The sequence below is a fragment of the Pelophylax lessonae genome (genome assembly GCF_965119305.1).
Source record: "Pelophylax lessonae genome assembly, chromosome: 1".
In the NCBI taxonomy this organism is placed as follows: Eukaryota; Metazoa; Chordata; class Amphibia; order Anura; family Ranidae; genus Pelophylax; species Pelophylax lessonae.
Window position 1 is genome coordinate 568,651,269 of NC_138768.1, and position 8,552 is coordinate 568,659,820.

The window sequence follows — 8,552 nt, forward strand, 5'->3', positions numbered from 1 at the left end:
GGCGTCATTGCCACTGGCCATGTTGGTGGAGTACTCAAAACAGCGCAACAAGGCACACAGGTCTCGCATGGAGGCCCAGTTATTGGTGGTGAAGTGGTGCTGTTCCGCAGAGCGACTCACGCGTGCGTGCTGCAGCTGAATCTCCACTATGGCCTGCTGCTGCTCGCACAGTCTTTCCAGCATGTGCAAGGTGGAGTTCCACCTTGTGGGCACGTCACATATGAGGCGGTGAGCGGGAAGGCCGAAGTTACGCTGCAGCGCTGCCAGGCGAGCAGCAGCAGGGTGAGAACGCCGAAAGTGCGCACAAACGGCCCGCACTTTCTGCAGCAGCTCTGACATATCGGGGTAGTTTTTAAGGAACCTCTGCACCACCAAATTCAGCACATGCGCCAGGCAAGGGATGTGCGTCAAACCGGCTAGGCCCAGAGCTGCTATGAGATTTCTCCCGTTATCGCACACCACCAGGCCGGGCTTGAGGCTCGCTGGCAGCAACCACTCATTTGTCTGCTGTTCCATGCTCCTCCACAACTCCTGCGCAGTGTGTGGTTTGTCCCCCAAACAGGCAAGTTGTAAAACTGCCTGCTGTCGTTTACCCCTGGCCGTGCTGAAGTTGGTGGTGAAGGTGTTACGCTGTCCGGATGAGGAGGCGGTAGAGGATGAGGAAGCGGAGTAGGAGGAGATAGGAACAGGAGGCAAACTGAAGCGCCCTGCAATCCTCGGTGGTGGAAGGACATGCGCCAAATTGCAATCGGCCTCAGGCCCATCCGCCACTGCATTTACCCAGTGTGCCGGGAGATATAACGCCCCTGACCGTGCTTACTGGTCCACGTATCGGTAGTTAGGTGGACCTTGGCACAGATGGCGTTGCGCAGTGCACACCTGATTTTTTCCCCCACTTGGTTGTGCAGGGAAGGGATGGCTTGCCTGGAAAAGTAGTGGCGGCTGGGCACGACGTACTGTGGGACAGCCACCGACATAAGGTTTTTAAAACTGTGCGTCTCCACCAGACGGAATGACAGCATTTCAAAGGCCAATAATTTTGAAATGCTGGCATTCAGGGCCAGGGATCGCGGGTGGGTAGGGGGGTACTTCCTCTTCCTCTCAAGTGTTTGGGAGATGGAAAGCTGAACGCTTCCACGGGACATTGTGGAGATGGTTGTTGGTGACCCAGGTGGTGGTGTTGCTGACAGATCGTCTGTTTGCGGGGTGGCAGGTGCCGGTATCACTACAGATGTGGCTGGAGCGGCCGAGACTGCAGCAGAAGAGGAAGCAGGATGAGCCAGAGACGTTTCTTGGTTTTGAAGGTGTGTACTCCACTGCAGCTCGTGCTTTGCACTTAGATGCCTGATCATGCAGGTTGTGCTCAGGTTGAGAAGGTTTATGCCTCGCTTCAAGCTCTGATTGCACAGGGTGCAAACCACTCGTGTCCTGTCATCAGCACATTTTCTAAAGAACTTCCACGCTAGAGAACTCCTTTGAGCTGACTTTGGTGCGCTCGTTCCCTTGCTGCGTTGGGCAGTAGCGGGCGTAGTGTCTAGGGCACGGCCGCTCCGCTTCTGCACCCTGCTCCCTCTTCTGCTGTGCTGGTGGCTCTGTGCGACCACTGCCTCTTCCTCCAAACTACTCAGGTCACCTGCATGACGTTCATTCCATGTGGGGTCGAGGACCTCATCGTCCTCCACATCATCTTCCACCCAGTCTTCACCCCTGCCCTCCTTGTCGGTCTCCACAATGCTGAACGCCGCAGCAGTTGGCACCTGCGTTTCGTCATCATCGGAGACGTGCTGCGATGATCCTTGCATGTACTCATCTTGAGAAATAAGTGGTTGGGCATCGCTGCACTCAATCTCTTCCACTTCTGGGGCAGGGCTAGGTGGATGGCCCTGGGAAACCCTGCTGACAGAGTCATCAAAAAGAAGAAGAGACTGCTGTATGGCTTGGGGCTCAGACTGCTTGCCTGATTTGCAAGGGGGTGAGGTGAAAGACGGTTGGACATCGGCTGCAGGTGCCAACTGTGACCTTTCTGCAGTAGACTGGGTGGGAGACAATGTGAAGGAACTGGAGGCACTGTCAGCAGCAAACCAATCTACTATCGCCTCCACTTGTTCTGGCCTCATCACTTCTAGGGGCGTATGATGCCCTACCAAATACTGATGCAGGTTCTGTCGCCTACTCACACTTGAGGAAGGTGTTTCACTTGTGCGTGTAGCTGGCACAGATCGACCACGTCCTCTCCTTGCAACAGGAGCTCTAGCAGCAGCACCACCACGACCCAGGCCACGGCCCCTATTTGACGCTCTCCTCATATTTCTGAAATTTAAGATCTTGCCCTAGAAAGGTCTTTATTGAATAGCGGAACAAAAGAACAACAGTATCGCACGGGTGTATCTCACAGTCAAATATGCAAACTATGCCGCAATTTAATGTTTTTTACACCAAAAGGGTGTGTATTGAATAGCGGAATAGGATAAAAAACTGTGTATCTCACACGTACAAACACAGACTAGGCCCGATTAAATTTTTTCCTACCCTAAAGGGAGGATGAGGAAGAGGAGTATGGAACAGGCAGCACCCTCAAATCTTCAGAAGTATGAGATGAACCCCAAAAACTTGGAAAGGTGGATCTCACACGTACCGACACAGACTATTCCGCAATTTAATTGAGCCCCAAAGGTTTTTATTGAATAGCGGAATAGGAAATATGATCAAAAAAAAGTGTATGTTTTTCACACGTACCAAAGCACACTAGGCCCCAATTACTATTGTTTGTACACCTAAAAGGATGGATGAGGAAGAGGAGGAGGAGGAGTATAGAACAGGCAGCACCCTGAAAGCTTCAGAAGTATGAGATGAACCCCAGAAACTTGGAAAGGTGGATCTCACACGTACCGACACAGACTATTCCGCAATTTAATTGAGCCCCAAAGGTTTTTATTGAATAGCGGAATAGGAAATATGATCAAAAAAAAGTGTATGTTTTTCACACGTACAGAAGCACACTAGGCCCCAATTACTATTGTTTGTACACCTAAAAGGATGGATGAGGAGGAGGAGGAGGAGGAGGAGTATAGAACAGGCAGCACCCTCAAAGCTTCAGAAGTATGAGATGAACCCCAAAAACTTGGAAAGGTGGATCTCACACGTACCGACACAGACTATTCCGCAATTTAATTGAGCCCCAAAGGTTTTTATTGAATAGCGGAATAGGAAATATGATAAAAAAAAAGTGTATGTTTTTCACACGTACAGAAGCACACTAGGCCCCAATTACTATTGTTTGTACACCTAAAAGGATGGATGAGGAAGAGGAGGAGGAGGAGTATAGAACAGGCAGCACCCTCAAAGCTTCAGAAGTATGAGATGAACCCCAAAAACTTGGAAAGGTGGATCTCACACGTACCGACACAGACTATTCCGCAATTTAATTTAGCCCCAAAGGTTTTTATTGAATAGCGGAATAGGAAATATGATCAAAAAAAAGTGTATGTTTTTCACAAGTACAGAAGCACACTAGGCCCCAATTACTATTGTTTGTACACCTAAAAGGATGGATGAGGAGGAGGAGGAGGAGGAGTATAGAACAGGCAGCACCCTCAAAGCTTCAGAAGTATGAGATGAACCCCAAAAACTTGGAAAGGTGGATCTCACACGTACCGACACAGACTATTCCGCAATTTAATTGAGCCCCAAAGGTTTTTATCGAATAGCGGAATAGGAAATATGATCAAAAAAAAGTGTATGTTTTTCACACGTACAGAAGCACACTAGGCCCCAATTACTATTGTTTGTACACCTAAAAGGATGGATGAGGAAGAAGAGGAGGAGGAGTATAGAACAGGCAGCACCCTCAAAGCTTCAGAAGTATGAGATGAACCCCAAAAACTTGGAAAGGTGGATCTCACACGTACCGACACAGACTATTCCGCAATTTAATTGAGCCCCAAAGGTTTTTATTGAATAACGGAATAGGAAATATGATCAAAAAAAGTGTATGTTTTTCACACGTACAGAAGCACACTAGGCCCCAATTACTATTGTTTGTACACCTAAAAGGATGGATGAGGAGGAGGAGGAAGAGTATAGAACAGGCAGCACCCTCAAAGCTTCAGAAGTATGAGATTGTGTTCACTGTACCCCACAAAGCTTGTGTTCACTTTACCCCACAAAGATTGTGTTCACTGTACCCCACAAAGGTTTTGTTCACTGGACCCCACAAAGATTGTGTTCACTGCACTCCAAAAGGATTGTCTTCACTGCACCCCACAAAGATTGTGTTCACTGTACCCCACAAAGGTTTTGTTCACTGTACCCCACACAGATTGTGTTCACTGCACCCCACACAGATTGTGTTCACTGTACCCCACAAAGATTTTGTTCACTGCACTCCAAAAGGATTGTCTTCACTGCACCCCACAAAGATTGTGTTCACTGTACCCCACAAAGGTTTTGTTCACTGCACCCCACAAAGATTGTGTTCACTGTACCCCACAAAGGTTTTGTTCACTGCACCCCACAAAGATTGTGTTCACTGTACCCCACAAAGATTGTGTTCACTGTACCCCACAAAGGTTTTGTTCACTGCACCCCACAAAGATTGTGTTCACTGTACCCCACAAAGGTTGTGTTCACTGCACCCCACAAAGGTTTTGTTCACTGCACCCCACAAAGATTGTGTTCACTGCACCCCACAAAGATTGTGTTCACTGTACCCCACAAAGGTTTTGTTCACTGCACCCCACAAAGATTGTGTTCACTGTACCCCACAAAGATTGTGTTCACTGTACCCCACAAAGGTTTTGTTCACTGCACCCCACAAAGATTGTGTTCACTGTACCCCACAAAGGTTGTGTTCACTGCACCCCACAAAGGTTTTGTTCACTGCACCCCACAAAGATTGTGTTCACTGCACCCCACAAAGATTGTGTTCACTGTACCCCACAAAGGTTTTGTTCACTGCACCACACAAAGATTGTGTTCACTGTACCCCACAAAGATTGTGTTCACTGTACCCCACAAAGGTTTTGTTCACTGCACCCCACAAAGATTGTGTTCACTGTACCCCACAAAGGTTGTGTTCACTGCACCCCACAAAGGTTTTGTTCACTGCACCCCACAAAGATTGTGTTCACTGCACCCCACAAAGATTGTGTTCACTGTACCCCACAAAGGTTTTGTTCACTGCACCCCACAAAGATTGTGTTCACTGTACCCCACAAAGATTGTGTTCACTGCACTCCAAAAGGATTGTCTTCACTGCACCCCACAAAGATTGTGTTCACTGTAACCCACAAAGGTTTTGTTCACTGCACCCCACAAAGATTGTGTTCACTGTACCCCACAAAGGTTTTGTTCACTGCACCCCACAAAGATTGTGTTCACTGTACCCCCCAAAGATTTTGTTCACTGCACCCCACAAGGATTGTCTTCACTGCACCCCACAAGGATTGTCTTCACTGCACCCCACAAAGATTGTGTTCACTGTACCCCACAAAGATTTTGTTCACTGCACCCCACAAAGATTGTGTTCACTGTACCCCACAAAGATTGTGTTCACTGCACTCCAAAAGGATTGTCTTCACTGCACCCCACAGAGATTGTGTTCACTGTACCCCACAAAGGTTTTGTTCACTGCACCCCACAAAGATTGTGTTCACTGTACCCCACAAAGGTTTTGTTCACTGCACCCCACAAAGATTGTGTTCACTGTACCCCCCAAAGATTTTGTTCACTGCACCCCACAAGGATTGTCTTCACTGCACCCCACAAGGATTGTCTTCACTGCACCCCACAAAGATTGTGTTCACTGTACCCCACAAAGATTTTGTTCACTGCACCCCACAAAGATTGTGTTCACTGTACCCCACAAAGATTTTGCTCACTGCACTCCAAAAGGATTGTCTTCACTGCACCCCACAAAGATTGTGTTCACTGTACCCCACAAAGGTTTTGTTCACTGCACCCCACAAAGATTGTGTTCACTGTACCCCACAAAGGTTTTGTTCACTGCACCCCACAAAGATTGTGTTCACTGTACCCCACAAAGATTGTGTTCACTGTACCCCACAAAGGTTTTGTTCACTGCACCCCACAAAGATTGTGTTCACTGTACCCCACAAAGGTTGTGTTCACTGCACCCCACAAAGGTTTTGTTCACTGCACCCCACAAAGATTGTGTTCACTGCACCCCACAAAGATTGTGTTCACTGTACCCCACAAAGGTTTTGTTCACTGCACCCCACAAAGATTGTGTTCACTGTACCCCACAAAGATTGTGTTCACTGCACTCCAAAAGGATTGTCTTCACTGCACCCCACAAAGATTGTGTTCACTGTACCCCACAAAGGTTTTGTTCACTGCACCCCACAAAGATTGTGTTCACTGTACCCCACAAAGGTTTTGTTCACTGCACCCCGCAAAGATTGTGTTCACTGTACCCCCCAAAGATTTTGTTCACTGCACCCCACAAGGATTGTCTTCACTGCACCCCACAAGGATTGTCTTCACTGCACCCCACAAAGATTGTGTTCACTGCACCCCACAAAGGTTTTGTTCACTGCACCCCACAAAGATTGTGTTCACTGTACCCCCCCAAAGATTTTGTTCACTGCACCCCACAAGGATTGTCTTCTCTGCACCCCACAAAGATTGTGTTCACTGTACCCCCCAAAGATTTTGTTCACTGCACCCCACAAGGATTGTCTTCACTGCACCCCACAAGGATTGTCTTCACTGCACCCCACAAAGATTGTGTTCACTGTACCCCCACAAAGGTTTTGTTCACTGCACCCCACAAAGATTTTGTTCACTGCACTCCAAAAGGATTGTCTTCACTGCACCCCACAAAGATTGTGTTCACTGTACCCCACAAAGGTTTTGTTCACTGCACCCCACAAAGATTGTGTTCACTGTACCCCACAAAGGTTTTGTTCACTGCACCCCACAAAGATTGTGTTCACTGTACCCCACAAAGATTGTGTTCACTGTACCCCACAAAGGTTTTGTTCACTGCACCCCACAAAGATTGTGTTCACTGTACCCCACAAAGGTTGTGTTCACTGCACCCCACAAAGGTTTTGTTCACTGCACCCCACAAAGATTGTGTTCACTGCACCCCACAAAGATTGTGTTCACTGTACCCCACAAAGGTTTTGTTCACTGCACCCCACAAAGATTGTGTTCACTGTACCCCACAAAGATTGTGTTCACTGCACTCCAAAAGGATTGTCTTCACTGCACCCCACAAAGATTGTGTTCACTATACCCCACAAAGGTTTTGTTCACTGCACCCCACAAAGATTGTGTTCACTGTACCCCACAAAGGTTTTGTTCACTGCACCCCACAAAGATTGTGTTCACTGTACCCCCCAAAGATTTTGTTCACTGCACCCCACAAGGATTGTCTTCACTGCACCCCACAAGGATTGTCTTCACTGCACCCCACAAAGATTGTGTTCACTGCACCCCACAAAGGTTTTGTTCACTGCACCCCACAAAGATTGTGTTCACTGTACCCCCCCAAAGATTTTGTTCACTGCACCCCACAAGGATTGTCTTCTCTGCACCCCACAAAGATTGTGTTCACTGTACCCCCCAAAGATTTTGTTCACTGCACCCCACAAGGATTGTGTTCACTGTACCCCCCAAAGATTTTGTTCACTGCACCCCACAAGGATTGTCTTCACTGCACCCCACAAGGATTGTCTTCACTGCACCCCACAAAGATTGTGTTCACTGCACCCCACAAAGGTTTTGTTCACTGCACCCCACAAAGATTGTGTTCACTGTACCCCCCCAAAGATTTTGTTCACTGCACCCCACAAGGATTGTCTTCTCTGCACCCCACAAAGATTGTGTTCACTGTACCCCCCAAAGATTTTGTTCACTGCACCCCACAAGGATTGTCTTCACTGCACCCCACAAGGATTGTCTTCACTGCACCCCAATATATACCCCAAAATATACCCCAATATATACCCCAAAATATACAGTAAAGTGTCCGTGTTCGTGTTCGGGTAACAAAAATCCAATTATTCGGTACGAACACGAATAATACAGTCCGTGTTCGCTCAACACTAGTTGTAACATGACAAAATAGGGAAAATTTCAAGGAGTGTGAATACTTTTTCATGGCATTGTACATCCCCAACTACCTCAAATACAGGGCCAAGCTGTACATGCAGTCTGAAAACTGTAAACAAGATGCCCTAGCTAAGATCTTAACATCGGATGTAAGGAGGGAGATAGGTCGGTATGATTCTGGCATTAATGGGTCTTTACCCTGCTTTGGGATTACTTATTGTTGCTTCCTGCATTGATTCAGGAAGTTTTTGCACTCTAAAAGCCGCGTTTAGTGCTTCCAGAAGTTCAGATAGTAATATCTGGCCATATTTTTATAGATTAACACAGGCAGTCCATCTGGTCTTGGGGCTTTATTATTACATGTCTGTAATACTGCTTGTTTTAATTCTTCCAGGGATAGGGGCTTTTCTAAAAGTTCTCTAACTGTTGGTTTAAGTTTTGGAATAACAAGTTTACCTAAAAACTGTTTAATT